The sequence below is a fragment of the Eriocheir sinensis genome, unplaced genomic scaffold (assembly GCF_024679095.1).
Source record: "Eriocheir sinensis breed Jianghai 21 unplaced genomic scaffold, ASM2467909v1 Scaffold226, whole genome shotgun sequence".
NCBI classification, from domain to species: domain Eukaryota; kingdom Metazoa; phylum Arthropoda; class Malacostraca; order Decapoda; family Varunidae; genus Eriocheir; species Eriocheir sinensis.
This window is the reverse complement of record NW_026111528.1, coordinates 43,229-65,573: the sequence shown is the minus strand read 5'-3', so window position 1 is coordinate 65,573 and position 22,345 is coordinate 43,229. Positions and strand designations below refer to the sequence as shown.

Here is a 22,345-nt window from a genome sequence, read left to right as displayed (position 1 = left end):
ACCATGGTTGCCGACTGTTTGGGACATTCGGCCAACTTGTTGGCAGAATGTCTGCGACATGCTGCCAACTAATCTCAAGACGAGTCTCAACGGTCATTTTTTTAAATGGCGCCATGTCTACAACAACCACGAATCTGCCGCAGGAGGCGAAGGGGACGCCCTCTGAGTTCGTGACTTGAGCATGTCGACAGATCCTGCCAGGAAGTACTCAGGATGGGAAGCGGGTCTGCATGGATACTTGCCCGGAGTGACCCCCAGACATGGCGTCGTAAGGTGGGCGAGGCTACGGGGCCCCCGGCGTATGCCCCTATTGGCTGAAAAGAGGCAGCTCAAAGGTAAAATTGATTAAAAAAAAAAAAAACTACTCCGTTGGCGCTGCTCCTGTGAGAAGTTTAAATAGTAATCGGAAGTGTTAAAATCGGAAAGGTGTTTTGATACACCCCTTTTGAAAGCGTTCAAGTCGTAGGCAGGAGGAAACATTAGGAAAGGCTGTTCTAGAGTTTACAAATGAAAGGGATGAAATAAGGAAGATGCTGGTTGACTCTTGCATGAGAGATTTGGATATCATAAGGATATTCAGTCAATGAATGGGGGCGTGCTAAATGCCCGTATAGCCGGAGACGGACAATGAGGGTAATCGGGTCCCCCTCTTTCTTTCTCTCAAACATCCTCCTCATTCTCCTCCTCCTTGTCTCCCCACGATATATATGTTTTACCCACAAAGCATCGCGTCGCAGTCTTCCAACATAAAGCTTGTTCCACGGTCCAACATTACCCCCCCCCCCTCCCCTCCCTAATTTATCGCCTGAGCCATCCTCTCTCTCTCTCTCTCTCTCTCTCTCTCTCTCTCTCTCTCTCTCTCTCTCTCTCTCTCTCTCTCTCTGACCATAGGTAAACCCCAAAATATGTGGTGTTAGCCCTCGTTGGTGCCTCCTGAGAGAGAGAGAGAGAGATAGAATTAAATAGATTACATAGAAAATCAGACCACACAGACCCCATGGTCCAGACTAGGTGGTCTGTCCTTAAACCTGAGTGAATCTACACTAATCATATGGCTCCAAAACGTTGCTTTTCTACTTTAGTTAATATTAAGTTCAAGGAAGTGACGGTCGAGCTTGTTTTTAAAGGAGTCAATCGTGTTACACTGGACCACTGACGGTGGGAGCTTATTCTATTTTCGCACTACAACGTTGGTGAAGGAAAATTTGGTGCAGTCTGAATTTACTTGTCTACATTTGAGTTTTATGTCATTGTTCCTCGTTCGCAAAGTGTCATTGATCATAAACAATTTTGTTCTGTCTACATTCGTGAAACCATTAAGTATTTTAAAACATTCGATCAGTTTTCCTCGGAGGCGACGTTTCTCAAGAGAGAACATGTTAAGGGTGGAAAGCCTTTCTTCGTAGGATTTGTTGTGCAAGGAAGGGATCATTTTTGTTGCCCGACGCTGAACACCTTCTAATTTAGTAATGTCCTTTGCATGGTGAAGAGACCAAAACTGTACCGCATATTCCAAGTGGGGTCTGACTAAACTACTGTAGAGCGGAAGTATTACATCTTTATTCTTGAATAAACAGTTTCTTTTAATGAAGCCCAACATTCTGTTCGCTTTATTTGCTGCATCGATGCATTGCTGTGAGAATTGGAGGTTTGACGCGATTTTGACCCCCAGGTCCTTAACGCATTGAACGCTTGTAAGTTTAACGCCGCGCATTTCGTATTCGAACTTCTTATTTCTTGTTCCAACCTGAAGGACCTGGCACTTGTCTACGTTAAAGGGCATCTCCCATCTATCCGACCAAGCTGAAATTTTGTGCAAATCCACTTCGAGGCTTTGCCTGTCTTCGTCAGTGAGAACCGAGTTACCAATCTTTGTGTCGTCTGCAAATTTACTAATGCGATTATTGAGTCCAACATCCACATCGTTGATGTAAATAATGAAGAGCATTGGGCCAAGAACCGAGCCATAAGGGACGCCACTAGTGAGCGGCGCCCACTTCGAGTTAAATCCGTCAATCACCACTCTTTGTTGTCTGTTGCTCAACCAATTCGCGATCCATTGGTTTACTTGACCGTCAATACCTATTTGCTTTAATTTATAAAGTAATTTATGATGTGGGACCTTATCAAACGCTCTCTGGAAATCAAGATAGACTACGTCCAATGATTTGGTTATGTCATAAACTGAGAAGAGGTCGTTATAAAAGGTCAATAGGTTTGATAGGCAGGATCTTTTGTTACGGAAGCCATGTTGTGAATCCCCAATTAATGAGTGGCTTTCGAGGTAACTCACCATTTGTCTCTAATTATGCTCTCAAGTAGCTTACCTACAATTGAAGTTAGACCAATGGGTCGGTATTTTTTATCTCCTTTCTTAAAAATCGGTGTCACGTTAGCCTTTTTCCAATCCGAAGGGACGATGCCTTGTCGCAAGGACATATTGAATATGGTTGTGAGGGAGGAGAGTATTTCGCTCTTTGTTTCTTTAAGCAGTATAGGATATACTTTATCGGGTCCGGGACTTTTATTTGTTTTAAGTGAATGGAGAGCTTTAAGGTTTCCATCGGTTGTTATTTCAAAATTAGGCAATGCATGCTCGAGATTTACATTAGTACTGGTGTTGGTGGTAGTGGGAGGAAGACTGTTAGTATTAAACACCGAGGAAAAGTAATTGTTTAAGAGATTTGCAATGTGTTGGCTGTCAGTCACCAGTGCACCGTCGCTGTTTGTTAAAGGTCCAATTCCACTTCTGATCGCCTTTCTGTTGTTTATGTAACTGAAGAAAGATTTCGGATTATTTTTACAGTTGGCTGCAATATTTTCTTCATATCTACGCTTTGCCTGACGCACTAATCTTTTTACTCGTCGCCTGGCACCATTATAAAGTCTAATGTTTTCGGGCGTGCTTTGTTCTTTCTTTAACCTGTAAGACAATTTTCTCTCCCTGACTGAGTGTTTAATTTCGCTATTAAACCAAGGTGGGCTTTTATTAGTGTTAATTCGCTTCTCGCACAAGGGGACGAATGTGTTCTGAGTGAGTATATGATTTTTAAAGCTTAGCCAGGCTTCCTCTACATTGCCGTCATCTGATAGTTGTATTTCTGTTAGTTTTTGTCGGATTTCTACGAAGTTAGCTCTTTTGAAATTAGGCACCTTTACTTTATTTTCAGTCACTGATGTTTGAGCTCTAATGTCGACGCGCACTGATTTATAATCGCAAGAGCCGAGGTGTTCTCCTACCGTGACACTACTGACTAGGTTATCTTGGGTCGTTATAACAAGGTCGAGTATATTATTTTGTCGAGTTGGCTCAAGAAACCATTTGGCTTAGATGATTTTCTTCTAGAAATTCGATCATTCTATGTGACTCGCCTCCTGTACCTGACAGTGTCGCCCAGTCGATATGAGGGAGGTTAAAGTCTCCTAATATCAGTGAGTCGTTGTTATTAAATGACTGCCTTAAAACGCTGTACATTTCAAGGTCGTCATCGAGTGATTGCCCGGGAGGCCTGTAGGTGACCGATATATTTAAATTGACTTTTGCAATGTTTACTCGCACGTACAAATGTTCAACGTTACTGTTTCCCGATGTTCTGTCAGTGGGTTGCAAATACCTTTTGATATAAAGGGCGACGCCACCGCCTCTACGGTTCACACGATCTTTGTTGAAGAGTCTATAGCCATCTATGTTGTACTCGGAACTTTAATCAATATTTGTGGTGTCGATAAATATTTCGGTTATGGCAATTATGTCAAAATTTTCTGTTAGAGCAAGACATCTCAGTTCATCAAATTTGTTGCTTAGGCTACGCGCATTGAAACTAAGGATTTTTAAGTTATCTAGAGGCTTGGTAATAGAGGTGATGGTACTTGCGGGATCACGGTTACGGGTTTGTTGCGATGCACGGCATCTATTTACACGGGCGGGGTGGAGGGACGTGGCTGAGGGTCGTTTTTTGATCGAGAGAGAGAGAGAGAGAGAGAGAGAGAGAGAGAGAGAGAGAGAAAAAATATTTGACGATAGAGTCAGTGTCTTTTTTCTTTTCTTTCCCTACTTCCCTTTCCTTCTACTTACTTCCTTAATCTTTCTTTTTATTGCCGTGTCAAATGAAAACAAACACATCGTAAATAGACAACGGCAACAGAGGAAAGTAAAACTGAAAACAAGCAAAAAAGATATTCAATAATAATCACAATCAATCAATAATCAATGTCTGAAAGCATCAGTTTGCCGGCATAACACACTCAACAGCCATCCACCATCAACTCGTCACTGAAGTCCATATATTATTAAAAGTATCGGGCGCCCATTACGACCATTCCCAAGGCCACGGAGAAAGTTGGAAAGTTTCGTTTAGTCGGCGCAACATCTGTGGTCATATGCCGGAGAGAGACAGAAGGGGAAGGAATTATAGGAGAAGGGAACAGTTGGAAAGTTTTGTTTAGTCGGCGCAACATGTGGCCATATGCCGGAGAGAGACAGAAGGGGAAGGAATTATAGGAGAAGGGAACGGACCCCAGGAGACGGGACACAACCCCTGATTAATACTTGGTACCCATTCACTGCTGGGTGGACAGGGGCGTAGGGTATCTGAAAAGCCGCCCAAATTATTCCACTCCGCCCGGGAATCGAACCCAGGCTCTCTCGGTTGTGAGCCGAGTGTGCTAACCACTGCACCACGAAGCCCCCTGCCACGAAAAAGATTAACCAAGTTTTCAGGGGTGATTTTTCCCGTTCAAGATGCAAAAGTCGTGTAAAACTATCACATTACAAAACAGTCCATGAATATCCCAGCGACTTCTACGAGAGGCTATTCAAACAGGCGAACTGCGGTGCCGAGACGCTGAACAATAAGAACATGTTTGCCGGGCTCCCACTACGACCATTCCCAAGGCCACGAGATTAACGAGGTTTTCAGGGTAATTTTCCCGTTCAAGATGAAGAAGTCAGGTAAAACTAAGGTATCGGGCTCCCATTATGACCATTCCCAAGGCCACGGAGAAGACTAACGAGGTTTTCAGGGTGATTTTTCCCGTTCAAGATGAAGAAGTCGGGTAAAACTAAGGTATCGGGCTCCCATTACGACCATTCCCAAGGCCACGGAGAAGATTAACGAGGTTTTCAGGGTGATTTTTCCCATTCAAGGTGCAGAAGTCATGTAAAACTATCACCAGCGTCACAAAACAGCCAACGAACATCCCTTCTAGGAGAGGCTTTTCAAACAGGCGAACTGCGGTGCTGATACGCTTAACAATACGGGCTAAGAGCTTGTTCCCCACCTATCGTCCTTGCCTCATAACAAACCAATAGCCAATCGACAACAACTCGTTATTAAGAACATGTTGCTCATCTCTTCCCTGCCTCACAAAACACTACTGTTTACCTCTCGTCCTTGCCTCATAACACAAAGCAAGCAACCGCCACCAACTCGAATGTTCCTCTCCTCTCGTCACCGTAGCGGCCTCCTCGTGCGCATAATATATCCCTTCGAACGTTGCTTCCTTATAACGCACCAATAGCCACTCTCCACCAGCTCACGTCACCACGGATGTTATATTGCTCACCTCTCGTCCTTGCCTCATAACACACAAAACAGCCGCCTGCCATCAACTCGTCACCGAGAACGTCCTGTTGCTCACCTCTCGTCCCTGAATCGGCCTCCTCGTGCGCAGAAAACCCTTCGTACGACAAACACCCACACCCACGGCACACCCTTGGCCATATAAACAGCAGCAGATGAAGCTCACCGGAGGCTCGGGTCTGACGTCACGGCGTACTACCTTGTGATTGGCTGGAAGCCGGAAGGTGAAGCAACGACAAGCGTGTGGAAATCAATACAAAAAAGTACCGTGAAAACGTTTACTTTAAGGAGTCACAAAGTATTTCTACAGCATTATTTATTTTTTATGCGTTTGTGACAGGAAATTCAGCCTTGGATTAATACCCTAGTACGTGGTGAGCCCGTGGACCTAGGATCGAGTCCCACCTAAACGCGCTGATATTTCAAGCCATCGCCGAGTGGCGGAAGGTTACCCACGTGTTGCCCAGGCCTTCAATAAACCCTAACTTCAGCGACTTCGTCCAAGAGGAGCACCGGGGGGCAGCATGGGCCAAGCAAGAGTCATACATCACGGCAGCCACTATAAAAAAAAAAGATTCGCCTGCGCCGCTAACGGGCTGGGGTCGAGCAAGAGGCCTCTCAAGGAAGCTTGCAGGCGCTATTGGCAGCATGTACAAAAAAGTTGTTAAGTTTGCTTGATATAAAGCTGCTGTCTGACTTACGTCACTTACTGAGAGTTTTGAATGTTTACTGTTGACTCATCAGTCTAGCTGTTGGTTAATGATAAATTTGGTGCCATTATTAAACTTTGCATTTTGTTTTCATAAAATATATCGTAAATTTAACTGAGTGTGTTACTGGACCATGCTTCCCCGGCCCCCGCTGTCCAGGCCGTGTGTTCCCTCGGGCGGGTCATAGGGCGTGTCCTCGAGCAGCAGGCCCCACCCGTAGAAAAGTGCCCGGGTGAGCTTCATCGGGTGCTTCTCCACCCCAGTTTGTACGATCCTGAGCAAGGCCCAGAGTGTTAGGCTCCACACCATGACGCCGGCCACCATGGAGACCCAGACAGTACCTGAGGAAGAAATGACGCATGGCACCATCGCTTGATTGAACACACACACACACACACAGACACACACACACACACACACACACACATAAAAACATACGAACGCAGGAGTCTACAAGAGGCCGGTAGGCCTGTACAAGGCAGCTCCTTTGACCCTAAGCTCCCGTGTATCTAACCAAACCTAATATCGCTGTCCATGAATTTATCTAGTCTATTTTTGAATGTGACAATTGTATTGGCACTCACCACATGACTGCTAAGCCTATTCCACTCATCCACCACCCTGTTAGTAAACCAATTTTTGCCTATGTCCCTGTTGAATCTGACTTTATCCAGTGTAAACCCATTACTTCGTGTCCTACACGGTTCTCTTACCAACAAAACCTTATGAATGTCTCCCTTATTAAAGCCCTTCATCCATTTATAAACCTCGATCATGTCTCCACGCACCCTTCGCCTTTCTAGAGAATGCAAGTTTAACTGTTTGAGTCTTTCCTCGTATGGCAAGTTTCTCAACCCCTGAATCATCTTAGTCATCCTCCTCTGCACCGATTCTAACATTTTGATATCCATTCTATAGTAAGGTGACCAGAACTGAACCGCATAGTCAAGATGAGGTCTAACTAATGCTAAATAGAGTTTGAGGAAGACTTCAGGGCTTCTGTTGCTTACGCTCCTTGAAATAAATCCCAGTACCCTATTAGCTCGATTTCTAGCTTGAATGCATTGTGCCCTTGGACACAACACACACACACACCAAGCTTCTCAACCAGCCCAGACACAGACACATCCTCCCACCCGAGTAGTAACAAATGTACGGAAGTGGGGGTAATTGGAAGTGGGGAGGACTGGAAGTGGGGGTTGGGGGGGTCAGCGGGGGGGACTGGAAGTGGGGGTTGGGTGGGTCAGCGGTCAGCGGGGGGGTTACGGAAGAGGGGGTATATGGACCCCCTCCACCTACCCCCCCCCTCCCTACACCCCCCCCCCCCATCTCTTTTACCTTTTCACCAACCCCCCCCCCCCCTCACCCCCTCTCGGACTAGCGTACGGAAGCGTGAGGGTGACGGGAGTAGGGGTGCCCAGCAGGGAGGGGGGGAAGGGTTAAGATAATATCTTGGACCCTCGAATGACCACGAGATAATAATCACGGAAAAGGTTAAGGACATTAGGTTAATGACCAGGCTGGAATATGAATTTACTCTCTAATGCAAGTCCGAAAATAAAATAAAAAATCGCCATTGAACGTAAGACTCGATAAATTATTTAAGTTTTTGCTGGATGTATTGTATCATTATCTTCTTATTTCTCATTTCTCAACTTGTTTCTTCTTATTTCTTTCCTCAACTTATATATATATATATATATATATATATATATATATATATATATATATATATATATATATATATATATATATATATATATATATATATATATATATATATATATATATATTTTTTACTCAGTTATTTGGTGCCATCTAACCCTAAACACTGCAGCACCAAGTCTTTTTTCTGATTTTGCATTAATTAATGTCTTATATCTCATTTCTTAACTTCTTTCTTCTTATTTATTTTCTCAACTTGCATTTCTTTATATTTTCTGCCTGCTCTTCGATGTCATATGACCTTAGACGTTGCCGCATCGAGTTTACCTTTTTCCGTGAAAAAGGGATCATGTGTCTGTGTGTGTGTGTGTGTGTGTGTGTGTGTGTGTGTGTGTGTGTTCCATTCCCCTCCGATTCTTGAGAAATCTGCGGCTAGCTCGAAATTTTGTGGGCCATCTTTTTTAGCCGATTATATGCTCCGAAGCGGAATTTAGTGAGGATTCTTATGGTATCTTGAAATTCCTCATACGTCTATTAGTTCCCGAGTTACACGAGAAAACTGATTTTTTTTTCTCTCGTCAGAGTAGCCTAACAAATAAAAATGACTCATTAATTAATGTCTTATATTTCATTTCTTAACTTATTTCTTCTTATTTCTTTTATTAACTTGAATTTATTTATATTTTCTGGCTGCTCTTCTGGGTGATATGTCATGAGAGGGGGCCGCATCGAGTTTTCTTTTTTCCGTGACAAAGTGTTCGTGTGTGTGTGTGTGTGTGTGTGTGTGTGTGTGTGTGTGTGTGTGTGTGTTCCATTCCCCTCTGATTCTTGAGAAATCTGCTGCTAGCTCAAAATTTTGTGGGCCAACTTTTAGCCGAATATATGTTCGAAGCGGAATTTAGTGAGGATTCTTATGGTATCTTCAAATTCCTCATACGTCTATTAGTTCCCGAGTTACACCGAGAAAACTGATTTTTTTCTCTCGTAAGAGTAGCCTAACAAATAAAAATCACTCAAAGCTCCTCATCTACATTCCTTAGAAAGATTGCCATATGGTACTATTAAAACTTATCCCAACAACTGCAAATTTGACGCACTTTCATTTTTTTTCTTCTGATTTTGCATTAATTAATGTCTTATATCTCATTTCTTAACTTCTTTCTTCTTATTTCTTTTCTCAACCTGCATTTCTTTATATTTTCTGCCTGCTCTTCGGTGTCATATGACCTTAGACGTTGCCGCATCGAGTTTACCTTTTTCCCTAGATCAAGATAGCGCTCAACCGAAGGCAACCCAGAAATACCTCAGTGAGTCAGTGGAGGGAAGGGAGAGCGATGTGAGAGGGAAAGTGTGCGTGTGTGTGTGTGTGTGTGTGTGTGTTCCATTCCCCTCTGATTCTTGAGAAATTTGCGGCTAGCTCGAAATTTTGTGGGCCAACTTTTTTAGCCAAATATATGTTCCGAAGCGGAATTTAGTGAGGATTCTTATGGTATCTTCAAATTCCTCATACGTCTATTAGTTCCCGAGTTACACCGAGAAAACTGAATGTTATTCTCTCGTCAGAGTATCCTAACAAATAAAAATCACTCAAAGCTCCTCATCTACGTTCCTTAGAAAGATTGCCATATGTTACTATTAAGAAACTTATCCCAACAACTGCAAATTTGACGCACTTTCATCGAAAACTTAATTTTTAATAATTTTTTATTTACTTTTATGGCGCGTTTCGCGTCATCGTCCGCCAGAACCTTTTACCCTTGATGACATGAAATGCGTCATCGTGCGCGAGATTCATTCAGATTTATCTCAAATTCACTGACTGGGCAGACAAATATTCGGAAAAGAAGGCAAACCAGTTTGTAGATATATATAAATATGCCGTATATTCACGTCCTTATGGATATCTTCTTGTTGATTAGGGTATAAATACTCCTGAATCCCTACAGTTTCGCTCAAACATTGTTGGAGAGCCTCCCAGATGAACGCGTATTCAATGGTGAACTCCAGGAAAAGGAACTCTTACGTTCTATACTCCCAACATAACGAGCCCTATGGTTTAAGCTCTCAGCTACTTCTGATCTTACTCTCTTAAGCCTTTGCAGTTACTTTCTTAAACCCTCGAAGTCCGCCTTCCTGAAGTCAGGTATTACGTGTTGTTTCTGCTGACTCTATCCTCCCATTTAATATTAAATTTAGTTTCCTTATGATCACTGTTACCTAATGAACCCCCAACCTCAATGTTGCTTATTATGTCCTCTTTATTAGTTAACAACAAATCCAAAATATTTTCTTCCTCGTTGGTGTTCTAATTAACTGCTTAAGGAAACTATCCTGCGGCGGAAATGAAAAAGAACCATGCAGCATGGACAAACTGCATGGAAATTTGTGTGCCTGTGAGAACAAGACAACGCTTGCTGAGCACCCAATGATGATCACAAGACTAAGATTCCCACCTGCGGGATATACTGTGAAATTTATTAATCATGCTAAAGCATATGAGCCATCTTATTTAGCATTCTATGTCTTTGAGAGTATTCTCGTAAAGCCTTCTTCAAATGGGTGTAAAGAGACATCACTTTGCCATAGCGTATGCTTACATTATAGTGAATAGAAACGGAGAAACAGTAGAAAGCGGATCCTATTGTGGAAGTAATGCTGTAAACCATTTTAGCTGAACCCACACTGTTTTGTATATAGAACGAACTTACATTAGCTGAACTCACACTGTTTTGTATATAGAACGAACTTACATTAGCTGAACTCACACTGTTTTGTATATAGAACGAACTTACATTAGCTGAACTCACACTGTTTTGTATATAGAACGAACTTATATTAGCTGAACTCACACTGTTTTGTATATAGAACGAACTTACATTAGCTGAACTCACACTGTTTTGTATATAGAACGAACTTACATTAGCTGAACTCACACTGTTTTGTATATAGAACGAACTTACATTAGCTGAACTCACACTGTTTTGTATATATATAGAACGGTCTTACATTAGCTGAACTCACACTGTTTTGTATATAGAACGAACTTACATTAGCTGAACTCACACTGTTTTGTATATAGAACGAACTTACATTAGCTGAACTCACACTGTTTTGTATATAGAACGAACTTACATTAGCTGAACTCACACTGTTTTGTATATATAGAACGGTCTTACATTAGCTGAACTCACACTGTTTTGCATATAGAACGAACTTACATTAGGTGAACTCACACTGTTTTGAATATAGAACGAACTTACATTAGCTGAACCCGCACTGTTTTGTATATAGAACGAACTTACATTAGCTGAACTCGCACTGTTTTGTCATGTAGTTGTAGTTCGCCATAAGAAATATTCACAGGCGAATCATCCAAACTACATTGGCTACTACGTCCTAGAGCTGTCCAAGCTGCGACTATATGATTTCTTTTACAGTATCATGAAGGCTCATTACGGGGATCGGGCGAAACTAGTGTATTGTGACACTGATTCCTTAATAACAGAAACTGAAACTCCTGATCTATTAACAGAGTACTCGCAGGAACCCTTTAAAAGCTATATAGACACAAGTAACTTTAGCTCCTCACATTCCTTGTACAACACAGACAACAAAGGCAAGCTCGGATTTCTCAAGTTTGAAGTGAGGGAAAGAACCATCTCAGAATTTGTAGGTGTAAGACCAAAGTGCTACTCCATCCCCTTGGCAGACAGTGACCGGTTGAGTTCAGCTAAGAGCGTTCCAAAGCTCATAGAGAAAAAAATTGCTCATCAGCGATACAAAGACGTCCTATTCCAGAAGCAAACATTTACCTTTGGCTATCAGGGATTCACAGTGCGTAATGGACGAAGAGTACAGTAAAATATCCCAGAGAGGGATATCTGTAGTTGAGGACAAAAGACACTGCTTTAGCACTATGGAGTTACGACCTTACGGTCATCCCGATAATTCTACAGGGTAGAGGAGGAGGAGGAAGAGAAGGAAGCTGTAATCATAATTTGACCAAATTCCAATAAACATTGAGTTTGTTTGAATTGTTTATATGCCATTTATCAAAAAATGGATGAAAAAAACAATAATTGTATTAAATTTTATTCGATTTGTGGAAAAATGTATATAAAACGCGTCTATGTTTCGATCTGGCTCATATAAAAAAATTAAAAAAAGACTCGCGACATGTGCGCGGCGGCGGCAGCAGCAGGCCCTGCGGCGACATCATGCGACGACAGGATGCGACAGGATTGCGTGGGCTCGGGGCAGGTCGGGGCGGGGCGGCAGCACTGGGGCTAGTGGTGGTGACGAGTGAGGTCCTGTATGTCGTAATCCGCATAATGTGCAATGAGAGTGCGCTGCAATTTGTGATTTTTCATTTGAAGGTTGCATCTATTACAATAAGCTTCAATGTAATTGTTTCCTGATTTTTCATGGTCATGATGTTTTACTCCTTTACCTTTTAAAACCCGTATTTACAGAGAAGACAGTGAGTTTGTTCATTGTGACGTGCCGTATCTTCATCGGTCATATTGATTTTATTGTAGCCTTTAGAAAATTTTAGCCTCTTCCAGGAGTGTGGGTTCAGCTAATGTAAGTTCGTTCTATATTCAAAACAGTGTGAGATCAGCTAATGTAAGTTCGTTCTATATTCAAAACAGTGTGAGTTCAGCTAATGTAAGTTCGTTCTTTATACAAAACAGTGTGAGTTCAGCTAATGTAAGTTCGTTCTATATACAAAACAGTGCGGGTTCAGCTAATGTAAGTTCGTTCTATATTCAAAACAGTGTGAGTTCAGCTAATGTAAGTTCGTTCTATATACAAAACAGTGTGAGTTCAGCTAATGTAAGTTCGTTCTATATACAAAACAGTGTGAGTTCAGCTAATGTAAGTTCGTTCTATATACAAAACAGTGTGAGTTCAGCTAATGTAAGTTCGTTCTATATACAAAACAGTGTGAGTTCAGCTAATGTAAGTTTACAGCATTACTTATACAATAGGATCCGCTTTACACTGTTCTCCGAGTTTATTCAGCTAATGTAAGTTCGTTCTATATACAAAAACAGTGTGAGTTCAGCTAATGTAAAGTTCGTTCTATATACAAAACAGTGTGAGTTCAGCTAATGTAAGTTCGTTCTATATGCTTTAGCATGATTGATAATTTCACAGTATATCCGCAGGTGGGAATCTTAGTCTTGTGATCATCATTGGGTGCTCAGCAAACGTTGTCTTGTTCTCACAGGCACACAAATTTCATACAGTTTTTCCATGCTGCATGGTTCTTTTCATTTCCCGCCGCAGGATAGTTTCCTAAGCAGTTAATTAGAACACCAACGAGGAAGAAAATATTTTGGATTTGTTGTTAACTAATAAAGAGGACATAATAAGCAACATTGAGGTTGGGGTTCATTAGGTAACAGTGATCATAAGGAAACTAAATTTAATATTAAATGGGAGGATAGAGTCAGCAGAAACAACACGTAATACCTGACTTCAGGAAGGCGGACTTCGAGGTTTAAGAAAGTAACTGCAAAGGCTTAAGAGAGTAAGATCAGAAGTAGCTGAGAGCTTAAACCATAGGGTTCGTTATGTTGGGAGTATAGAACGTGTAAGAGTTCCTTTTTCCTGGAGTTCACCATTGGAATACGCGTTCATCTGGGAGGCTCTCCAACAATGTTTGAGCGAAACTGTAGGGATTCAGGAGTATTTATACACTAATCAACAAGAAGATATCCATAAGGACGTGAATATACAGCATATTTATATATATCTACAAACTGGTTTGCCTTCTCTTTTCCGAATATTTGTCTGCCCAGTCAGTGAATTTGAGATAAATCTGACTTATTTAACCCTCTCGTTCACGATGACGCATTTCATGTCATCTAGGGTAAAAGGTTCTGGCGGACGATGACGCGAAACGCGCCATAAAAGTAAATAAAAAATTATTACAAATTAAGTTTTCGATGAACGTGCGTCAAATTTGCAGGTGTTGGGATAAGGTTCTTAATAGTAACATATGGCAATCTTTCTAAGGAACGTAGATGAGGAGCTCTTAGTGATTTTTATTTGTTAGGATACTCTGACGAGAGAATAACATTCAGTTTTCGGTGTAACTCGGGAACTAATAGACGTATGAGGAATTTGAAGATACCATAAGAATCCTCACTAAATTCCGCTTCGGAACATATATTCGGCTAAAAAAGTTGGCCCACAAAATTTCGAGCTAGCCGCAAATTTCTCAAGAATCAGAGGGGAATGGAACACACACACACACACACACACGCACACGTCTTTCCCTCTCACATCGCTCTCCCTTCCCTCCACTGACTCACTGAGGTATTTCTGGTTGCCTTCGGTTGAGCGCTATCTTGATCTAGAGAAAAGGTAAACTCGATGCGGCAAAGTCTAAGGTCATATGACACCGAATAGCAGGCAGAAAATATAAAGAAATGCAGGTTGAGAAAAGAAATAAGAAGAAAGAAGTTAAGAAATGAGATATAAGACATTAATTAATGCAAAATCAGAAGAAAAAAAATGAAAGTGCGTCAAATTTGCAGTTGTTGGGATAAGTTTCTTAATAGTAACATATGGCAATCTTTCTAAGGAATGTAGATGAGGAGCTTTGAGTGATTTTTATTTGTTAGGCTACTCTTACGAGAAAAAAAAAACAGTTTTCTCGGTGTAACTCGGGAACTAATAGACGTATGAGGAATTTGAAGATACCATAAGAATCCTCACTAAATTCCGCTTCGGAACATATATTCGGCTAAAAAAGTTGGCCCACAAAATTTTGAGCTAGCAGCAGATTTCTCAAGAATCAGAGGGGAATGGAACACACACACACACGATCCCTTTTTCACGGAAAAAAGTAAACTCGATGCGGCAACGTCTAAGGTCATATGACACCGAAGAGCAGGCAGAAAATATAAAGAAATGCAAGTTGAGAAAAGAAATAAGAAGAAATAAGTTAAGAAATGAAATATAAGACATTAATTAATGAGTGATTTTTATTTGTTAGGCTACTCTGACGAGAAAAAAAATCAGTTTCCTCGGTGTAACTCGGAAACTAATAGACGTATGAGGAATTTGAAGATACCATAAGAATCCTCACTAAATTCCGCTTCTGTGAATATAATCTGATAAAAAATATCGCCCACAAAATTTAGAGCTAGCCGCTGATTTATCAATAATCGGTGGTGTTTTTAACACACACACACACACACACACACACACACACACACACACACACACACACACACACACACATGATCCCTTCTCACGGAAAAAGGTAAACTCGATGCGGCAACGTCTAAGGTCATATGACATCGAAGAGCAGGCAGAAAATATAAAGAAATGCAAGTTGAGAAAAGAAATAAGAAGAAAGAAGTTAAGAAATGAGATATAAGACATTAATTAATGCAAAATCAGAAAAAAAAAAGACTTGGTGCTGCAGTGTTTAGGGTTAGATTGCACCAAATAACCGGATTAAAAAAAAAAAAAAAAAAAATATATATAGATATATATATATATATATATATATATATATATATATATATATATATATATATATATATATATATATATATATAGATAGATAGATATATATATAAGTTGAGGAAAGAAATAAGAAGAAACAAGTTGAGAAATGAGAAATAAGAAGATAATGATACAATACATCCAGCAAAAACTTAAATAATTTATCGAGTCTTACGTTCAATGGCGATTTTTTATTTTATTTTCGGACTTGCATTAGAGAGTAAATTCATATTCCAGCCTGGTCATTAACCTAATGTCCTTAACCTTTTCCGTGATTATTATCTCGTGGTCATTCGAGGGTCCAAGATATTATCTTAACCCTTCAAGTACCCCTTCTCCCGTCACCCCCTTCCTGCTGGGCACCCTACTCCCGCCACCTCTCGCTTCCGTACGCTAGTCCGAGGGGGTGAGGGGGTTAGTGAAAAGGTAAAAGATGGGGGGAGATGGGGGTGTAGGGAGGGGGGTGGGGTCCAGATACCCCCTCTTCCGTAACCCCACCCGCTGACACCCCAACCCCCACTTCCAGTCCCACCCGCTGACCACCCACACCCCCACTTCCAGTCCTCCCCACGTCCAATTCACCCCACGTCCGTACATTAGTTACGCCTCACCCGCAGTGAACCGCCCTCAGCACTCAGTAAGACACCACAACATTATTGCCCCGATACGGGCACGGACTGACCGCTATAAGAACAGCGCCGTGCCCATGATGGTCAAGTATATTAACAATGCAAATTAAGAGCAGCACTATTTGTATGTTTTGTAAATATTTTTCATTAGCATCTATTGTTGTTGTTATTATTATTGTTATTATTATTATGAATATTATTATTATTATTATTATTATTATTATTATTATTATTATTATTATTATTATCATTATTAGTATTATCTTTACTATGATTATTGCTATTATTGTTATTTCTATTTTCCTTTTTAGTTTCAATCATACTACTTTGCTTATTTGTCTCATTCATTTCATTTCATCTTCCATTGATGTATATTTTCAGCTCTAGGGCTGCCTGCTACTTCATGCAATAAACCGTTTATTATTATTATTATTATTATTATTATTATTATTATTATTATTATTATTATTATTATTATTACACACACACACACACACACACACACACACACACACACACACACACACACTTTAGGAAAACAAAGTGAACTTTAATATTGCATTGAGACAATATTTTCAAAAATAAAATACTATACTTAATTATTCCAGTCGTACTGCTTCATATACGAATAACTGTGTGTCTACTTCAATATTTGCCGAGCAGTGTGAAATAGCCCTTCAGTTTTGGCAGGAACCGGAGCTGCTTTCGACGAGTCCTAATAATGAAAGGCTTCACGTGGCCACTTGAAACACTTTTTATATACTCAAGGGAAGAAGAGTACGGCCGCCGTAGCTTTAAATTGCACCGACGGTCTTGGTTAGGCTGTGCACGTGTTGTGTGTAACAGTAACTTAATTATCATAAGAAGATTTCAAGATGATCGGACAAAAAAATATTTTACAAAAAATGACGCTGGTTCTTTGCTATTTGTCCTCAGCAAGTTCCTTCTTACCCGCACATCGATACTTTTCTATCATCCTAACAAGCTTATGTGATTTCCTTTTCAATATGTTTTCATTTATCATTTGAATGTTTTTACATAGCATGGAAAAAACATGACGTTTAAAAAAATCTAATCACATATATTTCTCCTTTAAAATTTGAACTTATAAAATCCCAAGTTTTATTGATTTCATGCAAACCTGACAACACCGTAAGCCAGACCCATGTATTTATCTGACAATGTATGAAAAAGAGAGAGAGAAATGTTATAGAACCATCTCTTACCTTCTAAGGGCCTGAAGAGAGAGAATGTTATAGAGTAGGTAGGAAGACACCAACCGAACGGGCGCAAGCCACTCCCGGTGAGGTATATATGGGAGGTGAGAAGGGAGCTGAAGCCCTCCAGAGACTCTTCCCATGTCCTCACTAACCGTTTCCCTATTGTCTCACCAACACCGGAGAGTAATTCAGCATGCTCTCTAAAGATAGATCCTCTCTCTATCCACACCACACTTCATTCACACAACATATACACCTTTTCCCAAAATTCAAATTTCAAAATGGCGCACCTATATCAAGCCTCGGAGTCCCCACTTGGGGGGGGACCACAAATTCCCCCAGGGAGGACTCCCTTTCTGGCTGCCGACCCGAGAGGTGTCTTGATAACTCCTCGAACCTCTTTCTTCTCAGTTTCTGCAACATTCCCGGTCTTCGTTCTAATTTTCATTCTGTGGAACATCATCTCTCCTCTTCTAAACCTCACCTTCTCTTCCTTACCGAAACACAGGTTTCTGAGGCTACTGACAGCAATCTCTACTCTGTCCCCTCCTACTATCTCTATCCTAAATTTCAATCCAAAGCTGGATGTTGCGCCTACGTGCACAACGACATCACTTGCTCTCGTGCCCACAACCTTGACTCTTCTGAATTTTCTACCATCTGGCTAAGACTTCATTGTCAATCTATTACTAAATACACCTGTGCTGTTTATCTCTCACCTAACTCTACTAACTATGTAAAATTCTTTGACTATTTGAACTCTAAAGTGGAGCACATCTTGACCCACTCTCCCTTCGCTGAAATCTCCATCTTAGGAGATTTCAATGTTCACCACCAGCTTTGGCTTTCATCTTCTTTCACTGACCATCCTGGTGAACAAGCCTACAACTTTGCTATCCTCAACGACCTAGAGCAGTTGGTCCAGCACCCTACACGTATTCCCGACCGTCTTGGAGACCGGCCCAACATTCTAGACCTCTTCCTTACCTCAAACCCTTCTGCTCATTCTGTCAAACTGTTCTCTCCGTTGGGCTCCTCCGATCACAATCTTATTTCTGCATCATGTCCTATCGCTCCTGTACACCCTCTGGACCCACCGAAGAGGCGATGCTTCTGGCATTTTGCTTCAGCTCGGTGGGACGACGATTCCAGGATAGAGACCCATCTGTGTGCATCACAGAGGTGATTGTCTCTGGAATGGAGGCATACATTCCTCGTTCTTTCTCTACTCCTCACGCTAAAAAGCCTTGGTTTAATCATGCTTGTTCTCGTGCTGTCAATGATAGAGAGGCAGCTCACAAAAGGTACCAGAGCCTTCAAACTAATGCTAATTATGAACTTTACATTTCTGCCCGGAATCGTGCCAAATCTATTCTCCGACTAACCAAAAACTTTTTCATTAATAGAAAATGCCAAAACCTTGCTTTCTCTAACTCTTCCCGTGACTTCTGGCATCTAGCCAAAAACATCTACAACTTCACTTCTTCATCTTTCCCTCCTCTTCTCAGTCCTGACGGCAACACTGCCGTCTCATCTATCTCTAAGGCTGAACTCTTCTCTCAAACTTTTTCTAAAAACTCCACTCTGGACGATTTTGGGCATATTCTTCCTACTCATCCCCCCTCTGACTCCTTTATGCCTGTTATAAAGATTCTTCAAATGATGTTTTCTATGCCCTCTCTGGCCTCAATCCTCAGAAGGCTTATGGACCTGATGGAGTGCCTCCTATTATCCTTAAAAACTGTGCCTCCGTGCTGTCACCCTTCCTGGTCAAACTCTTTCGCCTCTGCCTGTCAACATCTACCTTTCCTTCTTGCTGGAAGTATGCCTTCATACAGCCTGTGCCTAAGATGGGTGACCGTTCCAATCCCTCAAACTACCGTCCTATAGCTTTTCTTTCTTGTCTATCTAAAGCTTTTGAATCAATCCTTAACCGGAAGATTCAAAAGCACCTTTCCACTTCTGACCTTCTGTCTGATCGCCAGTATGGGTTCCGCAAGGGGCGATCTACTGGTGATCTCCTAGCCTTCTTAACTGACTCTTGGTCATCCTCTCTTAGCCGTTTCGGTGAAACCTTTGGTATTGCGCTGGACATATCAAAAGCTTTTGATAGGGTCTGGCACAAATCTTTTCTTTCCAAACTACCCTCCTACGGTTTCTATCCTTCTCGCTGTACCTTTGTCTCCAGTTTCCTTTCTGACCGTTCTATTTCTGCTGTGGTAGACGGTCACTGTTCTTCCCCTAAACCTATTAACAGGGTTCTGTCCTATCTCCCACTCTCTTTCTGTTGTTCATTGATGATCTTCTTTCCAAAACGAACTGTCCTATCCATTCCTACGCCGATGATTCCACTCTGCATTACTCAACTTCTTTTAATAGAAGACCCACCCTACAGGAACTTAACGACTCAAGGCTGGAGGCTGCAGAACGCTTAGCCTCAGACCTTACTATTATTTCCGACTGGGGAAGAGGAACCTGGTGTCCTTCAACGCCTCAAAAACACAGTTTCTCCACCTATCTACTCGACACAATCTTCCAAACAACTATCCACTATTCTTTGACAACACTCAGCTATCACCTTCCTCAACACTAAACATCCTCGGTCTATCCTTAACTCAAAATCTCAACTGGAAACTTCATATCTCATCTCTTACTAAATCAGCTTCCTCGAGGCTGGGCGTTCTGTACCGTCTCCGCCAGTTCTTCTCCCCCGCACAGTTGCTATCCATATACAGGGGCCTTGTCCGCCCTCGTATGGAGTATGCATCTCATGTGTGAGGGGGCCCCACTCACAGCTCTTCTGGACAGAGTGGAGGCTAAGGCTCTTCGTCTCATCAGCTCTCCTCCTCATACTGATAGTCTTCTTCCTCTTAAATTCCGCCGCGATGTTGCATCTCTTTCTATCTTCTATCGATATTTCCACGCTGACTGCTCTTCTGAACTTGCTAACTGCATGCCTCCCCCCTCCCGCGGCCCCGCTGCACACGACTTTCTACTCATGCTCATCCCTGTACTGTCCAAACCCCTTATGCAAGAGTTAACCAGCATCTTCACTCTTTCATCCCTCACGCTGGTAAACTCTGGAACAATCTTTCTTCATCTGTATTTCCTCCTGCCTACGACTTGAACTCTTTCAAGAGGAGGGTATCAGGACATCTCTCCTCCCGTATTTGATCTTGTTATCGACCACCTCTTTTGTTTCTTTTTTAGGAGCAGCGAGTAGCGGGCTTTTTTTTATTATTGTTTTCTTTTTTTGTGTGCCCTTGAGCTGCCTCCTGTGTTGTGAAAAAAAAAAAAAAATCCTCTCTTTGCCGTTACGGTGAAATTTTCTCTGTTGAGCTAGACATATCGAAAGCCTTCGATAGAGTCTGGCACAAGTCTTTGCTTTTTAAACTGCCCTCTTTCGGATTCTATTCCTCTCTTTGTTCCTTTATCTCCAGTTTCATTTCCGGCCGTTCTATCTCTGATGTGGTAGACGTTCACTGTTCTTCCCCTAAACTTATCAACAGTGGTGTCCCGCAGGGCTCTGTCCTATCACCCACTCTCTTCCTGTTGTTCTTCAACCTTAACAAACTCCTGTCCACTCATACGCCGACGATTCCAATCTGCATTATTCAACTTCTTTCAATAGAAGACCATTCCAACAGGAAGTACATGACTCCAGACTGGAGGCTGCAGAACGCTTAAGGGTGATGGACATGATGATTGCTATCATTTCCGGTGTTTTTTTTCACCTATCAAGTCGACACAATCTTCCAAACACCTATCCCCTATTCTTCGACAACACTCAGCTGTCACCATCTTCAACGCTAGATATCCTCGGTCTATCCTTAACTCAAAATCTGGACTGGAAACTTGATGTCTCTCTCACTAAATCAGCCTCCTCGAGGTTGGGCGTTCTGTATCGTCTCCGCCAGTTCTTCTCCCCCGCACAGTTGCTATCCATATACAGGGGCATTGTCAGCCCTTGTATGGAGTATGCATCTCACGTGAGGGGGACTCCACTCACACAGCTCTTCTGGACAGAGTGGAGTCTAAGGCCTTCGTCTCATCAGCTCTCCTCTTCTGACTGATAATCTTCTACCTCTTAATTTCCGTCGCGATGTTGCCTGCCTCTCTTTCTATCTTCTATCGATATTTTCACGCTGACTGCTCTTCTGAACTTGCTAAATGTATGCCTCCCCCCCTCCCGCGGCCTCGCCTCACACGGCTTTCTAATCAAACTGATCCCTATACTGTCCAAACCCCTTATGCAAAAGTTAACCAGCATCTTCACTCTTTCATCCCTCACGCTGGTAAACTCTGGAACAATCTTCCTTTAACTGTATTTCCTCCTGCCTACGACTTGAACTCTTTCAAGAGGAGGGTATCTGGACACCTCTCCTCCCGAAATTGACTTCTCTTTTTGGACACTCCTCTGTACTCTATTCAGGAGCAGTAAATAGCGTTTTTTTTTTTTTCATTATTGCTTTTTTTTCACGCCTTGAACTGTCTCCTTTTCTGTAAAAAAAAAAGTTTCTTCGAGTATGTATGGGTGTGCGTACGTGTGCATGCGTCTACTGCTACCTGTATACTGTTATACATTCATCAATTTTATTTGAAGCACGATGACTTTTTTTCAGGTTACGAGTCTGTATGCAGCCTTCCCCTTAGACAGTTTGTCATGGACGCCTATAACAAATAAAAGCTGATTTGGTTTAAAGCGTATTTCTATACATCCTTTTTGTTGTGTATATGCTGCGATTGGCTGACTGCCGGTACATAACAACTGTTCCACCATTGTTGCTTACTGCTAACCATAATATGGAGATATGCTGTGGGAAAAACAAGTTCCTTAATATGATGAACCTAACCACTGGAATCGTGTTTAATAAGGCAAACACAACATACAAATAGAGCAACATAAGCCTAGGTTAATTAATGGTAATCCATCTATATATTACATAGGTGCCGTGCATATACCACTGTAAACCACACGGAACACATATAATAATAACAATAACAACAACGAA

At 41.7% G+C, this 22,345-nt stretch overlaps 1 long non-coding RNA gene across 2 annotated transcripts in view; it reads right to left on the bottom strand.

The window, feature by feature from the left end:
• Positions 1-5,852: 5,852 nt before the first annotated feature.
• Positions 5,853-22,345, bottom strand: part of LOC126990930 (uncharacterized) — a 55,036-nt gene continuing 38,543 nt past the window's right edge. For both annotated transcript variants that reach the window (XR_007744926.1, XR_007744927.1), the window contains exon 4: positions 5,853-6,633. This is a non-coding gene — a long non-coding RNA (uncharacterized LOC126990930). The remainder of the gene's footprint in view (positions 6,634-22,345) is intronic.